The sequence below is a fragment of the Lissotriton helveticus genome, chromosome 1_1 (assembly GCF_964261635.1).
Source record: "Lissotriton helveticus chromosome 1_1, aLisHel1.1, whole genome shotgun sequence".
In the NCBI taxonomy this organism is placed as follows: Eukaryota; Metazoa; Chordata; class Amphibia; order Caudata; family Salamandridae; genus Lissotriton; species Lissotriton helveticus.
The window spans coordinates 253,323,010-253,343,561 of record NC_136057.1 but is presented as its reverse complement, the minus strand read 5'-3'; the positions used below and the strand labels follow the sequence as shown (position 1 = coordinate 253,343,561).

The following is a 20,552-nucleotide window of genomic DNA, read 5'->3' as shown; positions in this document are numbered from 1 at the left end:
CATCTTTCCTTCCTTGCTTGCCTGCCTGGCCAGTGGGTAGGTGTGGGGTAGTCTTGGGTGCTTCTATGTCTCTCTCTTCTACTGGTTTCTTCTTCTGCATTTCACTGCCTCCTTCTTTCTATTTCAGTGTTGTAGTGGATGGGTTTTTCTATTTGTATACATACACTATCTGTATACTTACACTTTGCTGTCACGCCGTTGTTCCTCCTATGCATTCTGTTCTTTGTTTACTCTTGTTACATTTTATTCATAAATAGCACTTATTCTTCTGTTGTAAGAAAAAGGGGATATGTAGTATCCTGCATTTGTTAATGTAATGTATTTACACCTCCTGCTCTGCCAGTGCTTGTGCTGTGTGCTCTATAGAATGTTGGAGTCTTGATGTGCCTCGGAATGTTGGGACACAGAGAGGTGAAGCGACAGTTGTGCGTGGGCTGAGCAGCAGGCTGGCTGCTTCTGGTGGGGCTCCTCTTCACATCTCATCTACCTGTTGTATCGAAACTATTCATTATGTTACCTGCTTAAATAAAACATTGTTAACTACAACCTTCCTGCATGGACCTCCTTACTACAGTTGGACTGGGACATAAATTAGGCCTGAGTGCCAAAATAAAAGTAGAAGTGTTTTGCCAGGTTCAGCCTGCTTACAGGGAATCGTTGTTTTTTTTTTGTGTTTAAGAAATTTTTTATTAAGCATTAAAAAGAAATACAAAAGACATGTCATGAGAAATTAGAAACAAGTATCGATGAATATAATATCGAAAGACATCAGTTCAGAGGAATTTATATAAGGAAGAGAGAAAAAAGAGAAAAAGAAAAAAGAAAGAGAGGAGAGAAGAAAAGAGAAAGAAAGAAAGAAGAAAGCAAAAGAGAAGGAAAGAATGAAAGAGAGAGAGAAGAGAGAGTGAGGGTAACCAGAGGGATCATGTAGGAATAATAGCATGTAGTAAAGGAGAAGGATTAGAGGAAAGATAGGAAGTGAAGGGAAGCCATAACAGATCGGATTTAATTTTCAGAGGAACAGAGGTGGAGGAAGCAATAGAAATTCTGTGTTCATCACAAATGTAGTTCCACCATGTGTGGACAGAGAGTTTAGAATTGTCTTTCCAACACGATAAAATAACTTTAAGTGCAAGGGCAATAAATAGGTCTAACAATTTAGCTGAAGAGGGTGTGACAATATTAATATCAGCAGATAAAGAACCTAAAAATATGTGTATAAAAGATAACGGGGAAGAAATAGATAACATTTTCATACAAATATTCCAAACATCAGTCCAAAAAGATAAAACAGGGGAACAGTCATATAGTTGATGTCTTAGGGTACCTGGAACTGTGGAACAAGACCAACATAAAGGAGAAGAAGTAGGAGAGAATTTATGAATGGTAACCGGGGTAATAACAACTCTATGATATATAAAAAGCAAGGATTGGGTAATGCGTGCAGCAACGGAGACTCTAAAAATCCTAGACCATAAACGATCCCACAGTACAGTATCGAAGGAGACAGCAAGATCAGTCTCCCAAACGGTCTCCACTGTAGATTTAGAGCGAACAGAAGTATTGGATAGTAAAAGTGAATATACAAGAGCAGCTTTAGGAAGTTGAGTAGAAAATAAAGGATAAAGTGGAGTGACAGGAGTGAAGGAAGAAAAAGATTCGGAAGAAGAAGGTAGAGAAGACAAGTGAGATTGAATAGCAGATATTATAATAGTATATTCAGAGTGAAATGAGGATGGTAAATTAAACATGTTTTGCAGTACTGGAAAGGAAGAAAGGGAGGAATCAAGAAAAAATTGATGAACAAATAGTATATCCTTTTCCTTCCAATGTTTAAAATAGAACGATTTACCTTTATATCTAAGAATTTTGTTATACCAAACCACAGAGGATAAAAAACATTGCAAGGGGGAGAGGGGAGAGGAAAAAACATTTTGTAATAGAGATTGGGAATATTTCAAAATGGGATATTTGGATATAAAGGTACAATTTGACATAAAGGTAATATGTTGAAAGGAGAAATCTTTCAGAAGAGAGCGTTCCAGAAGAACCCACTTAGGGACAGGAGTAACAAGGAAATCATAAGCCAAGGAGAAGGATTGTTTGATTAAGAAGGCAGAGTGGTATGAGCTAAAATCAGGGAATCGAACACCACCTTCATTTTTAGGTCGGGTCAACTTATGTAAACCAATGCGAGGATGTTTATTATTCCACAGAAATTTTGTACATACAGAATTAATACGAGAAAAGAAGGATTTGGGAATTTTGAAAGGGAGCATGGAAACTGTGTATAAAACATGTGGGGTAATCATCATTTTGATAGTGTCCAATCTGCCCCACCAGGACAGAAATAAGGGGGACCAAATTTGAAGAAGAGATTGAATTTTGCCAATCAGGGAGTCAAAGGTCAATTTAAGGGTATCCCTCAGAGAAGAAGAAAACAATATACCAAGGTACTTAATTTTAGTTGGGCACCATGCAAAATCAGTGTTACTAAACATGTATTGAAAACAAAGTGAGTTAAGGGGCAGGACTTCCGTTTTGGATAAATTAAGCTTATAACCTGATATGGAGGAATACAACTGAACTTCATTTAAAAAAGGTGGAAGGGAAGATTCCGGATTAGACATGTAAATGAGGACATCATCAGCATACGCAGACAATTTAGTTTCAACAGAGGAAAATTTTATACCAGTAATATCGGGGTTGGAACAAATGCGCTCTAAAAAGGGCTCAAGCCATAAAATAAATAATAAAGGGGAAAGGGGACAACCTTGTCTTGTGCCTCTAGTCAGTGAAAAGAATCAGGAAAATTGGTTGTTGACAAAAATACTGGCATGGGGGGATGAGTAAAGAAGCTTAACCAAGGATATACATTTCGGACCAAAACCAAACCAATGGAGAGTACGGAACATACATTGCCAATTAATACGATCGAAAGCTTTCTCAGCATCCAGGGAAAGGGCTGCCAAGGGGGTTTTGACAGTTTTACTATGAGCAAGAACATTGGAAAAGAGACGAGCATTATCAGCAGCAAGTCTACCCTTAACAAATCCCACCTGATCAGTTTTGATTAAGCGAGGGATAATGGAATCAAGGCGAGAAGCAAGGATTTTAGCGAAAATCTTACAATCATAATTAATTAAATATATGGGGCGGTAATTTTTACATTGTGAGTGATCCTTATCAGGTTTGGGAATGATTACAATGAGGGCATCCAAAAAGGACCCAGAGGCCTTAGCCTCAGAAATAAAGGAATTAAATAACTGGAGGAGTTTAGGGGCAAAAAAGGAATGGAAGGAGGAATAAAACTCGACAGGCAAACCATCGGGACCAGGGGCTTTTGATTTTTTGAGAGAGTGGATGGCTGTATTAATTTCCTGAAGAGCAATGTCACATTCCAAGGAAGAGAAGTCCACCGGAAGGGAAGGAGGGGAAGGAAGACCTTCAAAAAACGTTGATAAGTTTGCATCAGAGGGGTGTGTATCATCAGAGTAAAGGGTTTGATAATAATTGTGAAAGACTTCAGCAATGTCTTCATCGGAGGTAGCCAATTTATTAAGATTATCATTAAAGATGGGACCAACAGCTTTGCGTTCTGATTTTATTTTCAAATAATTGGCCAGCATTTTCCCTGCTTTGTTCTGGCCACCATGAAATTTAGATTTTATTTTAAGGAGGGTGTGGCAAGCTTCATTAGTGATAATTTTGTTGAGTTCTGTTTTGGCAAGAATCAAGTCCTGAAGGGCAGAGGAGGATTTAGAAGTAAAATATGTGTGTTCAAGGTTTTTAATCTGTTTAAGTTGATCTTCATACTTTTGTTTATTGAGCTTCTTTTTTGTAGAAACATAAGAAATCGTAAAAGCTCGAAAGGAGGCTTTAAAAGCATCCCAGGTGATGGGAATTAAGGTATCAGAGGGCTTATTAAAGGAAAAGTATTTGTTGAAAAACTCTGTACATTTCTTCATGAAAGTGGTATCGGACAAAAGAAAAGAATTGAATTTCCACCGGCTGAATTTAGAGGAGGTAAGGGAGATATCTAGGGTAGTGTATACAGGAGCATGATCAGAGATAAAAATAGAACCAATAACAGATTTTTGGATGGAGGGGAGAAGAGACTTACTAACCATAATATAATCAATTCTCGAACGCGTGTGATGAACATTAGAAAAAAAAGTATATTCCAATAAATCAGGGTTACACATTTTCCAGGAATAATATAAAGGACGAGAGGCAATGGCAGACTGAAAACACTTATGAGATTTGTCAGGTTGAAATTTACTAGAGGACAGTCGGTCTGAAAAAGGATCTAGCCATTGGTTAAAATCACCAGCTACTATAAAATCAGGGCAATCTATGGAAGCAATGAGCACTTTGATATCTTTCCAAAATTTTGGGTCTGGGCGAACAGGGCCATAAATATTCAATAAAACCATCGTCTTGTTGTGTATAACAACCTTTGCCATTGCCCAACGTCCTTCACTATCATTTTGAGAGGAAATGATTTGAACATTTAAAGCTTTATGGAACAATATAGCGACCCCTCCTTTTTTGTGAACAGCAGGAGAAAACACAACCTGACCCACCCAATGTCTCTTAAGCTTAAGCGATTCAACGTCTGAGCAATGCGTTTCTTGAAGGAAAACAACCTGTGAATGAAATTTGGTTAAATGTGACAATACCTTCTGACGCTTGACAGGATGACCAAGACCACGAACATTCCAGGAAACAAAATTACACATGTTGGGAGGAGGGAGGGATGGGCGACAATTGGAGGCGACACATGGCAAGGAAAGCACTATAAAAGGGGAGACAAAAAATATCAGTGAAACAGTGGATTCGTAGGACGCTCACGATTAGAAAAGCAACAGGAGTTAAAAAATGAGGAGGAATTAATCGGACGAGAAGGGAAAAAAGTAGAGACCACTGAGAAAGTGAGAAAAGAGAAAAATAAGAAAGATAGGCAAAGATAGAGAGAAAAAAGGGAACAGATCAAGGCACGAAGGCTTGATCTGAGAAAAAGAGAGCAACCAAAACATGTGAGGCAAGGGTACACCAGAGAGAGGACATGACCCACGAGCACTCAAGAGACGGACAATATGAAAAGGAAAAACACAAGGATGTGAGGGAAGAATCTGACGAAAGTAGAAAGGAAGATAAAATTAAGAGAGGTCAGATAGAATAGAACAATGGAAATGAAAAGGAAGAACAAAGAAATACATAAAAGCATTAGCTAGCAGTGTCCATTGTAGAAGGAGAGACACTTAGGAGATAGTCACGAAGTTTCTGTGGATCGTCATAGGATCTGGTACGACCGTTGTGTGTGATCTTGCAGAAGCAGGGATGTAAGATTCCATACTGAATGTTCAGCTGTCGCATCATGGGACGGAGGTTCAGGAATTCTTTACGCCGAGCATTTGTAGCAGATGAAAGATCCTGTGAAATGGAAATGTTATGACCAGACCACTGGAGACGACGTTTGGCCCTGGCAGCCTTCAAGACAGCCATTAACTCTGTGAACTCCAAGAACAGCATGATGATGCCACGTGGTTTGGAGGCAGTAGACGTGATGCGGCCAAGGCGATGCGCTCGCTGGATGTTGAGGGGATGTGACAATGGTTGGAGTTCCAAAAGTTCCTGGAGAAATTTCCGAATAAAGGAGACCATGTCAGCCCCCTCCAAATTTTCCGGAACACCGTAAACACGTAGATTATTACGTCTATTGCGATTTTCCAAATCTTCGGTGTGCAGCTTGAGCTTGTGGATCTCTTGTTCCAATAGTGGAATCTTAGTTGAAAGGTCTTGGACATCGGTCATGCGCTGTTCTAAATTCAAAACTTTATTTTCCATAACCACCCAGCGCTCCTCAATCTGTTGAAGTTTAGCATTAGTAGCAGACATAAAAGGTTGAAGACCACGCACCTCTTCGAGGATGGAATCAAGTACTGGATTAGTCGAAGAGTTAATGGGGGAGGGCGGGTCATTTTTAGGTCTTTTAGGCTTTGTTCCGGTCTGCGACAACTTCGGCGAGGTAGAGACATTCGCCATGGTACAGGATACAAGAAGCAGATATGAAGTAGAGATGTACCACCGTGAGAAGCAGAGTCCAGAAAAATTGTAATGCTGGAACTGGTTTAGAGATGCACTATGACAACGGGGACAAACAACGTGTGGCAAATATAAGGCGAAGAAAAAAGGAATCGCCAAACAAGCGCACTATACTTCAGTGCGGAGTCAACAAAAAGCCACACAGCACCGTGGGAAAGGTATCAACTATGACCAGTACATGGACAAGGTGGTACAGCACAGCAGTATAGTAAGGTGTCAGACCGGAGGAAAATACGAAGTAAAAGCCGGAACACAATATGGTCAGTATTGGCAAGTATAGGTACAGTAATGTCAAAATGCAGGAGGCAGATGGGTATGGGAGACCAGGAGGTCAAATGTCACGAAAAGACGATGAGGCAATCACCACAAAGCTCACATTTAGAAGTAGAAACATCGCCGTCAGGAGACTCAAAATGGCGGCCGTTTTTCCTCATGGAAACAGGTTCGCAGCAGGCATAAGTAGGTAAAGCGGACACAGTAGAAAGAAACTCCACACAGTCAGCAGAGAGAGTAGCACCATACTATTATATCCAGAACGAGCTAATGCTGGAGCGAAGAAGTGGGGATTGAAGAAGCGATGAAGAGAGACATTCACATAGTCGGTAAACAAAATGGCGGCCGTCCGTGGTGTAAAGGACAGAGAAAAGTTACCGTTGTGAATATGCGGTGAAATGTCACTTAAAGAGGCTGCACAGGCGCTCCATTGTAGACTATCCACCTTCCGACACTGTTATACACCAGAAAAGCCGTCCGAAAAACGGCAGGAAGGGTCCTCACGGCATCCGCGGAGCAGTCCGTAGCGGAGCTCACGGGAGAGACGTCCTCTGCAGATGGCGCGCAAGCCACGCCCCCAGGGAATCGTTGTTTTAATATCAAGAGAAAGTAACAGTAAAAACAGGCCTTGCAAACCATAGAAGAAGCCCACAAACTGTTAAAACACATGCCTGCACAATGATCTGTGAGACCAGCATGTCACATACTGCCTGATAGCCCTATAAGTCAGTCCGACCCTGAGAAGGGTTGACGTGAGGTACAGGCCCCATTAGCCTGATTCCACTTACAGCATCCTGCAATGTGCTGCTTTGGTTTGAACATTTGGTTTTTAATATGGCCCTGTGGATTAGGGTGCTTGGCGACTTTAACACAAGTAGGGACCTTAGAGAGGAGCACTTAGAGAGACTGTGAACTCGGCATACTTTTTTACACACTGATTGATGCATGACACCTGTCTTTTGTGAGCAATGTAAATAATATAATTTGTGATGCTCAATCTACTGACTTTGGAAGGATGAAAGTCTGCTTTGGCAGGATTTGATTTGAATTCACAACTGCTGGTTCATTGCAATGGAAAGTAGTGAGGGAGCAACTCACTAAGACTTAAAGCATACTTCAAAGGCCACATTTATTTATTGACTGCATCATAGCCAATTACACTTGTTGAATACTCCACAGTAACTGCATTTATTGTCGACAGAGAGCTGCATTTCTTAAATGCACCTTTCGGAAATGCATTTGTTAAATGTTCTGTGTGTCTTCCTTTTAATGCCTGCACCATGCTGTACTGCATTTTTGGAGGCACCAATTAGTCTACAGTAATGACTGCAACAGAATCCAGGATCCCATGAACTATTGACATTAAGCAGCTGCTCTCATACCACAGACCTTGCCCTCCCCTAATCCAGACTATGAAAGTACTGGAATGCTTCTTGGGTACCTTTTAAGAGTGCAGGATGACTAATGTGCCGGCGTGAGTGCACTGAACTCTCTGTGAGTGCATGGTGAGAAGTGTACCTGTATGAGTTCAGGTTGTGCAGTGTACCTGTGCAAGGGAAGTGTTGTATCTGTGAAAGAGCAGAGTGAGCAGCGTGCAGGGTGAATGATCTATGTCAATGATGTGTCTTTGCAAATGCAAAGTGAGTTGTGTGCCGGTGTGACTGTGGGGCGAGCTGTGTGTCTGTGGGAGTACAGGGTATGCTGTGTAAGTGTGCGGAGAGCAGTGTTGCTGTGTGAGAGCAGGGTGAGCTTCGCACCTAGTTGAGGGCAGAGACAGATGTGTCTGTCAAAGTGCAGGGTGAGACTTGGGTCTGTGTGTGCAAGGTAGTGCATGCAGAAGGGTAACTTTTGAATCCTTTAAAAAAAAATTATTCGGCAAAAATGCACAATTTGCATCCAGGTGAAAGAGCAACCCACACACCTCCTTGTTCAATTTAGTCTTGCTTGCTTCATTAGATAACACGTTATCTTCAGGTCGAACCATTTCGCCACACCACTTTTGAAATCCACCTGCCGCCACTGGGTATGACATGGGGTAGTGTTTAGCTATTATGGGGAGATTGGCTTACTGCACGTGCACAGCCTTTCATTTAGCAGTTCTCTGGAATATTCATTTTCTGATATAACAGACTCAGGGGCACGTGCATGAAAATGTATTTTGCGATTACCAATTAGTGATTGTTTTTTAAATCTCTATTTGGTAACCACGAAATGCAATACAACAAAACAAACAGCAATTAGCGATTCTCTAATTGCGATTCCTTAAGAATCATAAACGTAATAAGGGATTTGCTGTTTGCAATTGCAACTCCATTTTTTTCTATGGGCCTCAAGGCCCATAGGGTAGAATGGTCTTGCATTTCCTAAATTGCGATTACCAAATTGGTAATTGCAAATTAGGTCATGCAAAGGCAGGGATGTCTGGGGGCCTACGGCCCCCCTGAGGCGCGCCTAACAAAACAAAATGCACATGTAAGGCACACACATGCCTAGGGCATGTGTGCTCTTCATGACACTTTGAAAAAAGCAGTTTTGTGCATTTTTCAAAGTATGCACATGGTTACCATCAACTTGCAGTTGTTGGTAATTAGCGTTAAGGAAATGCTTCTTGCATGTGTATTAGGGAATCTCAAGTTGCTATTCCTTATTTGCACAAGATTGCGATTCCCTAAATTGCAAGTAAAAAAACTTGCATGCATTAGAAAAGGTCATTTTGCAATCGCAAACGGACGATTGTTGCGAATCGCACTGTTTGCGATTGCAAAATAGCTTGATGCATGTGCCCCTCTGTGGTTCGTGATCATATTCCTCTTTACCCAAGAAAAGTAAGAGAGCTGAGAAAGCTGATGTCGGGGTTGTTTTGGAGAGACTGGTCATTTTGAAACACAGAATGACTGTGGGCAGAGATACAGCATAGAACACTTTTATACAGATGTGCCTATATCCGGAGACTATGTTGATTTCTCTCTCTCCTCTTGAACTTAATGGGAACATTTGTAAAGGAAGTTTTTGCCTGAAATGTTGAAGCATATTAAGAATAAATGGGGTTTCCTGTTGACGAGAATCCTAGTCCTTCTGAGAATACTGTTTTACGGTGGTTTAAAAGATCCCTATGCATTGATATACCTATTCAGGATTATGTGAAGGAGGTAATTTTAAATGAATGTAAGTTTCCAGCTAAAATTAACCTTCATAGGTTTATGGCAAAGTTTTATCCATTAGAGAATATGGAAGAGAAACTGTCTGACTTAATACATATAAACTCGGTGATGGGAAGCCTGGTTGGGAGGTCCTTCATGCAGAAGAAACCATTTTAAAGGACCCAGCAGAAAAGAAGGTGGATGCGGCCCATAAAAAGTTGTATTTTGGATCTTATCTGGCCTTACGATAAGGATCTTATCTGACCTTATAGGGCTCCATATAGCCCCAAAAGTATGTGGGGGCTATACATCTCAGTCAATATTTGCTCACTTAAATATCTCTTTAAAGACTTCTAGGAGTTTTGGGATTGTACAGAATAGCTGGAGGTGGTAGTGCAAAAGGTGGAATTTCTTTTGGATATTTCATTTGATACTGTTCGAGTTTCAGCCTTGGCATGTGGTTCTAGTTCAGATTTGGCACAAAGGTCAACTGCATCAAAAGCATTCCTTTTCCTTCTGAAAGCACAGTTCTAAAATGTTTGAATCATCATTCAAGCACAAAGGATCTTTCAGTCAACCCCAAGAAAACATAATTTTGACAGCGTTTCACAGAAAGCAAGGCCAGGACAGTGGCAACAAAGATCAATGTCACTGACTGTGCTGTGTTCCATAAAGAGGACGGATGGTAAAGCCTTGCAAGAAGGAGGAAGAATTAATCCGTTTTTGGAGATATGGGAAAAGTCTAGCATGAATTTATGGGTCCTGGATGTTGCAGAACATAGATATCAAAAGCAAATTGTGTCTCTATTGTTAGATTTGGGGATGTTTCCTTCACCTTCAAGTCATACTCCAGAATAGGAAGTGAGGCTAATTAACAATGCACTCTCTACTGAGAAAAAAAGTGAATGTCCAAGTGCTAAGTACCATGGGCCTTATTTATGAAGGACTTGCGCCGCCGGTGCGTCACTTTTTCCCATGTTAAAAGTGATGCACCGGCGGCGCAAGTCCTTCATAAATGAGGGTCCATGTCTTTTTTTCAGAGGTAATAGTCTGCTCCACCTGGGACAAACCTTACATTCAATGTGACACTGTGCAACAGCGGTTGGATACTTTTTGAAGTTGGTCTTTTTGAAGATATCTAGCAAACTATCTTTTGGTGCCCAAACAACAACACAAGTACACATTCAAAGTCTCCCAGGCCTAATTAGAGCACTTTAAGGCTGTGAGAATATGAGGTCAGGACTGCTTTGCATATGGCTGGGTCTGAACTGGGGTGGTGAAGTGAGCTAAAGAAGGATGATGAATTCAATTCAGATCTGTGACTGGGGAGTGAGTGGCTGAAAAGTTTCAGTGCTCCGTCCATCAGCTCCTTGTATTTGCATCGTTTTCCCTCAGTTGGCAGGGTATGCCCAGACGTGGGTTTCTTACTCACTTTGCCAATGGATTCATGCTAGCCTGGCTGATGAAGGCTGTTAACTTGAAACCGGTCCCAAGATGTTTGTTTCATGTCCAGGGAAGACCTGGCTTGGCAGTTCTGGCTGGACTGTTCCCATAAGGAACAGGATCAACACTGATTTCCATATGGCTGGGTTTGAAATTGGCTGGCAAAGTGAGCTAATCAATCAATCATTCAGGGAATTTTGAAGCGCGCTACTCACCTGTGAGGGTCTCAAGTCAGAGGGGGCATAAGCTCCGGTTAGTCAAAAAAACAGGTCTTGAGGGTCTTCCTGAAGATGTGTCGTATGGGGGAGCTTGTTCCAGGTCTTGGCCACGATGTAGGAGAAGGCTCCTCCACCTATTCTTGCTCTGCGGATGCACAACGGTTCTGCGAGGGCAAGGTAGGCAGATTGGAGGTTTCTCTTGGGTACGTGGAAGGAGATTCTAGTGTTAAGATATGAGGGTCTGGTGTTGTGGAGGCATTTGTAGGTGTGAGTGAGTATCTCGAAAGTTACTCTTTTCCTGACGTGGAGCCAGTGGAGGTTTTGCAGTTGTTGGGTGATGTGTTTGTGTAAATGGATGGTGAAGACGAGTCTGGCTGCAGTGTTCTGTATGGTTCGGAGTTTGTGGAGCACTGACTTGTTGATGCCGGTGTAGAGGGACTTTTCATAGTCCAGTCTGCTGGTTATGAGTGCATGGGTGATGGTTTTCCGTGATTCGGGGGGGGATGCATTGCAATGTCTTCCGAATGATGCAGTGGGTGTTGAAACAGGTGGAGGAGATGGCATTGACCTGTCGGGTCATGGAGAGGGAGGAGTTGACTACAATGCCATGCTTCTGGGTGTGGTCCGTGGAGGTGGGGGGCTGCAGAGGGCAGTGGGCCACCAGGTGTTGTCCCATGCAGAGGGAGAGGGTCCGAGGATGAGGACCTCTGTCTTCTCCAAGTTGAGCTACTGTAGTTGCTGCTCATCCAGGATGCAACGTCCTTCATTCCTTCCTGGAAGTTGAGTATGGTGGTGATGGGGTCTTTGATGAGGGAGAGGATGAGCTGGGTGTCGTCGGCGTAGGATACAATGCTGAGTCTGACGACGGCTGCAAGGGGGGCTATGTAGATGTTGAAGAATGTAGGGCTGAGTAACGATCCTTGGGGTACTCTGCAGTTGGTGTCTGTGGGTTTGGAGAGGAAGGTTTGAAGACTGATTCTTTGCGTTCTGCCTATGAGGAAGGAGTAGAGCCAGTCGAGGGTGGTTCCCAGTTTGCCAGCATCGTGGAGTCCGGCGGTAAGTTTGCGGTGGGAGACGGAGTCGAAGGCTGCAGAGAGGTCGAGTAGGATCAGGGCTGAGGTGTATCCTTGGTCGAGGAGGCTGCAGAAGTCGTCTGTAGTTGTGACTAGAGCTGTCTCAGTGCTGTGGTTGCTGCAGAGTTTGGATTTGGAGGGGTTGAGGATGGAGTTCTCTTCAATGAATTTCATTAGTTTGATGTCTGTGAAGTTATTTGGCTGCGAGGTTGATGTTAGTCGAGGTAGGGGGCATCGCTGTTGAGGGTTGTGTTGAGCTGCTCCTCTGTGATCGTGCTCCCATTCCTTCACGGAGGGCGTGGTGCAGGTTTGGGGCGGTGGTTTTGTTGATGTGGAAGTGTATGTAGTGGTGGTCCATCCAGGAGGGTTATGTGGTGTGGCTGAAATGGTTGCTGTTACCTCCTGCGAAGATGGAGTTGAGGATGTGTCCTGCCTTGTGGGTGGGACTGGTGATGAGTTGTTTATGTCCGAGGTTGGCAAGGTGGTTCAGGAGGGTGGTAGAGTTGGGGTCACTGAGGTTGTCAAGGTGGAAACTGTGGTCTCCGATGAGTATGTAGTCCATGGAGGCGATGGTGTGGTACGCGCTGAGGTCAGCGATGGCAGTGGTGAGCGAGGTTCGAGGACCGGGAGGTTGGTAGGCAAGGGTGCCTTGTAGGGTTTTCCTGGGGCGGGTCTGGATCTGGAAATGGAGGTGTTCGGGGTGGGCATGCTGTCGCTCGAGCTGGAGTGGTGAGTCGGAGGGAGTTCTTGTGTGCAATGGCAAGTCCTCCTCCTGAGCGTTTGGGGCGGTCCTTACTCTGGATTTGTATCCATCAGGGATGGCGGTTGTGATGTCAGGGCTGATGTGGGATTGATCCACGTTTCCATGAAGAAGGCGACATCTGGTGCGAGGGTGTTGATGGAGTCCAAGATCAACCAGGCTTGTCTGTGTAGAGAGCACACGTTGAGGAGGAATATAAAAAAAACCTGTGAGAGTGAGATGAAAAGTTAGGAGTGTAGGATGAAAGACAATAAATGAGGCATAAGCAGGAATCAAAACTAGACAGCCCCGATATTTAAAAACCCAATGTTTGTCAATACCAGCATTGGGCTTCTGAGAAAAAACTTTGGACCACAGACACTTACTCATTTACGAATTAAGCACCAGGCACTTTTTAAACTTCATTTTTAAACATTGTAATATTTTCTGCTTTTATGGATCAATTCTGTTTATTTGAGTTACAACATATCCTAAGCAGTCATCGTACACAGCTTTCTTCCACCTACCCACTTGTGGTGTTTCAAAAACTGCTTCTCAGGGTAATAAGAAATTGGCAGACAAATCTGGAATATCAAAGTACAAGTTTATTAAACTTACATGAGGTGAGGCTGCGTCACACAATAGCCGCAGCCACTGTAGGAGGCAGTCTGCCAGTTTCAGAAAGCTTCAGCGTTATATACATTTCAGAATCACATAGGAACACAAAGAAAGGGGGCAGTCCTGACTCATGTGAACACACAAAACTACCTAATATGGACATGTAAGATCTGCTTGCTCAGCCAAGTGGGAGGAACTAACAGCTTCAGCACGAAGTGAACACATTCCTATTTGAGGCTAATTAGTAACAGATGCAGACCCTACCGGGCACTTCTGAGCATGCGTTAAAGTGGAGGAGGCTAAACATATCCTGTTACTGGGCAGACTTCAGGCGCAGCTAACAGAAAGGTAGGACAAAGCACATGGTGAGCACATGGCAGCTAAGATGGCTGCCAGAAATACAAAATGGCTTCTATAAAGCGGACAAGATAACTTCTAAATCCAAGATGGCTTCTGCTAACGCTAATCCATTAATGCCAAAATACAACAGACGCCCGTTTTAGCGTTAGCTGAAGACATTAGAACAATCCAGTAGGAACATAAAACAGGTGTGCTCATTAGCTCGCATAAATGTATCACTTTCCTAATACATTGTAAGGTAAGCATTTTCCATTCTAAACATTTCATTAAGGCATGAGCAGGAATTCAAAAGAACGGGACATTAGATCATAAACTATTCAGACAGTAAGAGAAAGTAGCGACCACTTATTACAGAGAAAATTTGCATTTTCACAACCCTAAGCAAAAGCAAATCCTAAAATCTTTCAGAAAACACTATATACTCAGGTGAAACCGTGGCAATCCTTCAATGTTCTCAGGTTGAAATAAGAATACTTTTTCTTAAAGAATAAACTTCACTCTACCTTTACTAAACGCAATACTACTCTAAAACACTATCAAAATCAGTTCCTCAGCACCCAATTGTCACAACTACAACTGTACCCAGAATCATTTCAAAGTCTCTCTGGCAGATTTCTATTTTCCATTGAATCTCCTTCCATTGTTTCATTGGACCTCTTGATTCAGGCTGTCCATGAAGATGGTGTTTTTCAGTGTCCGTTGGAGTGCCCTCCTGGCAAACACTCACAGCTCACTCGAAAGTCTCAATGTCTCAAGGCATGGCACTCATCTCTCTCCTTTGTGGCAGACACTACAGACAGTGTGCTCTTCATGTATCATGAGCACAGATCATCTTGTGCAAACTCAAGGGGAGAACAAAGGCAACAAACTGCAACACTTTCAGGCTCCAACACTTCCACTCAGTGTCAGAGAATGCTCAGGCTGCTCTTTCATAGATACTACACATGTAGTGCCTTCTTCCAATTCTTAGACCTTCCGGTGAAATGCCATTACGTTGGAGCAAAACGAAAAGGGGAGTGGCCAAAAACTCAGGCCAAAGGGGATCAGGGGACCGCGCGCTGTCAGAGGTTCAAGCACATGACAGTTGAGCAAACTGAACAAATTGGATGACAACCCTGTTATCAAGCAACAGGGATCCTTTGCATCTTTGAAACTAGCTCCTCTTTCTTTTCTTTTTCTTTTTCTTTCACCGCTGGTTGATGATGCAAACAAAATGATTTCGGAGTGACCATTTAACTTGGTGGCGATCACTCATTCAACTTTGCTGCTTTCTCTGGGTGCTGGGACTGCAAACCAATACTTCCTGCTTTCATCTAGCTGTCAATAATGGGAGTTAGGATTCATCTTGGTCATTTGTTCTGCAGGGTATCACTACTCTCCCTTTGACTCTGGAATATCCTGCAGAACCTAATGATATAGGAAGTAACACAATCATTAGTTTCCTCCAATTGAGTGCAAAAAACAGTTCAATATTTAGCAAAAGGCTGCAAACAGGTTGCCTGCAATCTTCAAAAGTGTGGCCATATACCATGTGACTATCATGATCTAAAATACTCCGTCATTCTCATAAAATACAAACACAAAACAGTGACTCTAATTTCTGTAATTGGATTTTCAATATGAGAGCATATCCGCTACCATCTAAGGGTAGATAGCTACATGAAGAATCTATGTGAGTGGATGTCCTCACACATAATACATAATGACATTTTCTAATGGGGTAAAAACATTTTTTTTTCTCTTAATCATTACACATGGGTGTTCCTAAATCTTTTATCTAGAACATCTCAAAAATCAAAATCACACAATGCCTTTTATCAGGGACATGTAGACAAAGGCTAATTATCAAAATGTGGGAACAAAAGAACTAGGAACTGAAGAATCCTAGTGTTTCCATTATAAAAACACATCTGGTCTATCAAAAATTAAAGCAGCAGGATTACTAAATGTATAGTGTCTCCTATTGAGGTGGAAAACTTATCTTGCTATAATATTAAATCAGTTTATCAGACTATCACTATCTTATCAGTCAGACTGGAAAACATCAAGAAATAGGCCTAAAGAAAATTCCTAAAAATCAGTGTGGTCATACAAAAGAGAATTATACATAATATGGTGGTGGTCTCTAATATCGTTGCATTCTAGGATTGTTAACCTGAACAAAGGAATACAGAAAAAAGAAATAGAAGTAGGACACGGCTAAAATCCTCAATAACTATGCACAATGTAACATCAGGGGAGAGGCCACAAAAGAAATGGCTATAGGAAAGACAAAAATTACTTGGGTGATAGTCAAGTGTGTGACATAATACCAAAAGCATGGACAAAAATAGTGCAGAATTTTGGACAATGGCCCCTACACCATATACAGTAATGTCAGTTAATGGTCCAGTTCCTTCTGCAGGGCGAAAAAATAAAAAGTTTAGATCACCTTTAACAAGCGCCACAAATCTATAATTTCATCCTTAGGTCCAATCAAGGATACATAATTTAAAACTACCCGGTCCATAAGGGAGAGGACAGTATATTGTGACTCCTGTATATCTCTTTATATTTTACTTCAATACTATTATGGCCAAATTGTTTGACATACACTGATGTGTTGTCTATTCTTCTCCACAGCATGCAAAACATCATGCCTGTGAAATTTAGTATCAAACACAAATTGTACCAAATTATTGCAAAATGACACATATCGTCATATATGCCTTTTTACAACACAGGCAAAACTTGTAATAATTTCCTAGGCAACAACATAAAACAAACAACATATGCTAAGCCAAGAGATATACATGCAATATAGCTAGCACAAAAAGCATAGACAAATTACAATAGCACATATAAAACACACAAAAATAAACAGTGACGCATGCATTCATGCATCCCAAAAACCCAGAAATGCAGGCCTGCTTCATTTGTCATGTTCAGAATAAAAAGAAATTTCACCAAAATTATACTTTCACTTAAGCCACCCTTTGACAGGAGATCATTATTCACTAAAGATCAAACTGTCAATTAAAACTTAAACATTTACTGTGAACAATTTGCAGAACATAATAACATAGCAGTCCAGCTTTAAATTAAATGTTTGCTACCACCCTATGCGATGGTACTCATTTATCAACTCTTTAAAGATGAAAGAAAAAATAGGCCCCGCCGAAAATTAGAACCTTCAACTCTGATATTAAACATAAACTTCTGCATCAGGCACAGTGGCTCACTGAGCTATGAAGAACAACCTTGACTAATAACAACCCACAAGTTTGTAATATACACAAATATGCATTTTCTGAAAGCCAGAAACACTGCAAAACTATTGCAAATGGCCAGAAAGCTGTGTTAAAAAAGTCCATTTTACTCAATTTCGACTTTTAACTTTGGGTCCCTTAAAAATGAAAATCCTACAATTGCATTACATATTAATCATCCTCAGAATGTGCTGTACATGTTGCAAAGAGCGAACACGAGGCATATCACATGTAATGCCTTAGAAAAATGAGCTTTTACGCCTGCGTCAAGTGAAAACCCAACATGCAAATGTCCTAATTATGCAGTCACACATTACTTAAATCAAATTTTAATTTTAGGGGGTCATAGTATGAGTACTAAGCTTTATGAATATCTAAAAACGATTTTGAAAAACACTTATTATTATTTTTTTTTCAGATAATTTTTTCATAATTAATAATTTTTCTTTCAATGAGACCAATTATCTTTTTATGAGAATTCCACATATAAGGATAAGCTGCATCCATGCTTATCATTTTAGATGCATTCATATATGAGCCTATGCACAAAAGTCTTACTGAAAACAAAACAGATTTTCGCGCCAGAATTTTAGAAGGACATTGAGCAACAAAACCAGAAATATAACCCTTTTTCTTTTTACTGTGTTTAAAAAGAGAGGACAACCACAATTGAAATGTTTTTCTGTGATACAAAATAACGAACCTTACTTTGGTAACCCTCTAAAACCCTTATTCTGAAATGCTAAATTCAGAGCGTGGGGAACTAACGGCTAGGCTCTGGCTGAATAAACATTCCAATGTCATTTATGGCCTTTCAAAAAAAACAACAGCTGCCGTTCTCAAGGCGGGAAGGGCCTGCACAAAGCTGACCCCAGAACTTCCAGTCTTACTGAAAAAAACAGACATTTCCAGAAAAACGTGTGCCACAAGATGCATTTAAACGTAGCAAAAATTCACTTCAGCTAAAATTTTAGCATTTTACATATATGAAAATGCATGTAAGTAAAAAAAGCTACAATTCGTTTTCCCTACAGAACACACAATTTAATCTTGAGGCCTTTCATATTCCCAGTGAATGTAATTTTAACTGTATCTAATTTAAGCCTGCAACAATTTGCACATATGCATTTTGCTTAATGCATAAATTAAATAGCAACATATAGCCATTCTAGCATGTCGCATGGTAAAGTGCTGCATGTTCATGTAATTTCCACCAAATTTTAATTAATCTAACATTTTACTTAATAAACTGAAAAACATTAAGAATGTACGATACACACATTTTGAGCTCATTTCACACAGAAACATAAAGTGTTCAAAACATTCAGGACACGCAGGACAGCGCTGTAGACATTTCGTTTCATAAATTTGCGCCGACGCTATTCACAACAGAACTTACACTAACAGAAAAACCACAGAAACATTTAGACACAAATTGAACCCACAAATCAACACATAGGACTGAACATAATGGACAGCTACAAAGGCTGTACCCAAACCAAACCACTTTGTAAATATGAAATGTAGATCATATTTACAAGAACCATTTCTCAATAATGTTCCAAAAAACTGCAAAAAACACAGCCCAACAGACGGCTGTATAGGCACAGAGCCACAATACTCTTAATGCACTAACTGTAAGTGGCAGAACACCAAAAATCGTTCTGCATCTCTGCCATTCATAAAATTACGCAGAACAAAGGATCCTGACATGTAATATGTCATATTTTAAATTCCCTGTGGATACGAAATCACCAAGGAAGAAATATGTTTCATACCTAACCTATTTAGGTATCCCTTCTAAGGGAAAGCCGGCTAATTCCTTAAGTCAAAACTGGCGCCCATCAAATCAAGCAGCACATCCTTCGAAGTGCGCGGCAAACAGGCATTGCTTCAGAAATAGTGCAAAATATACACTATTTATATGGAAAGAGCGCTTAATCATTGCGCTATACAAACATTTTGAGGAAAAATCCTCGCATTTACCTGCCTATATGAGTTGCAACACATACATTTCAAATTCAAATTCAAATTCAAAAAGACTAGTCCCACAAATTCAAATCAAATAACCATAGCAAGCGTATCCTAAAACTGCCTTGCCAATCCCAGGCTTCAAAAAGCTCACAGCAAGTACCTTAAAAACGGTTCTTACCAATCAAGAGCGTCCAAATTCTAACTGCCAAGTTCTAAATGACCTAACGGTCTCTCTTTTTATTTTTTTTCATTTTGTTACTCACGCCAAAAATGTTCTCAGTCAGGGGTGACAGCATGTGGAGGATCCAAATCAGGGATCAGAAACACAGTGGTGGGCTGCAGACAAAGAATCCTCAGAATCTCCTGTGCACAGGGTACCTCCATGGCAGAATTCAGTCCTGGGCCCCTCTGTAGATATTCTGTCTCCTGACACCAGATCACCCCAGCAGACAGTCACCTCTCTGATGAGTCCCTTCGTGGTCGCCAATTGTGGTGTTTCAAAAACTGCTTCTCAGGGTAATAAGAAATTGGCAGACAAATCTGGAATATCAAAGTACAAGTTTATTAAACTTACATGAGGTGAGGCTGCGTCACACAATAGCCGCAGCCACTGTAGGAGGCAGTCTGCCAGTTTCAGAAAGCTTCAGCGTTATATACATTTCAGAATCACATAGGAACACAAAGAAAGGGGGCAGTCCTGACTCATGTGAACACACAAAACTACCTAATATGGACATGTAAGATCTGCTTGCTCAGCCAAGTGGGAGGAACTAACAGCTTCAGCACGAAGTGAACACATTCCTATTTGAGGCTAATTAGTAACAGATGCAGACCCTACCGGGCACTTCTGAGCATGCGTTAAAGTGGAGGAGGCTAAACATATCCTGTTACTGGGCAGACTTCAGGCGCAGCTAACAGAAAGGTAGGACAAAGCACATGGTGAGCACATGGCAGCTAAGATGGCTGCCAGAAATACAAAATGGCTTCTATAAAGCGGACAAGATAACTTCTAAATCCAAGATGGCTTCTGCTAACGCTAATCCATTAATGCCAAAATACAACACACGGGCCGGTGGAGTAATGTAGTTGCAAACTGGTAACAAAACCGAACATTTATCCCTGTGACCCTCCCCCTCCAACTTTCACTCCTGCAAAATTGTATTTCATATCAGGCATTATTCTATCTAGCAAGCCAACTAGGGCTGAGATGGCATGTGTGTGCACTTTGTCTCTAGCTGTCATTAGCTTATCTCAGAGGGGGGTGATTAGGGTGGGAGGAAGTGTAATAGCTTAAGATAGTTTGAACAGGTCAAATCACTAAACTGGGTAAAATGTTAATAAAAGCATCCCTCAGTTCC

General features: G+C 41.3%; 1 long non-coding RNA gene across 1 annotated transcript; it reads right to left on the bottom strand.

Moving 5' to 3' along the window:
* Positions 1-13,579: 13,579 nt before the first annotated feature.
* On the bottom strand, positions 13,580-20,248 carry LOC144790612 (uncharacterized). Its single transcript, XR_013602245.1, has 2 exons — positions 19,458-20,248; positions 13,580-15,379 (listed from the first exon to the last, which is right to left on the bottom strand). It is a non-coding gene; the product is annotated as an uncharacterized LOC144790612 (long non-coding RNA).
* Between the last annotated feature and the right edge of the window lie 304 nt (positions 20,249-20,552).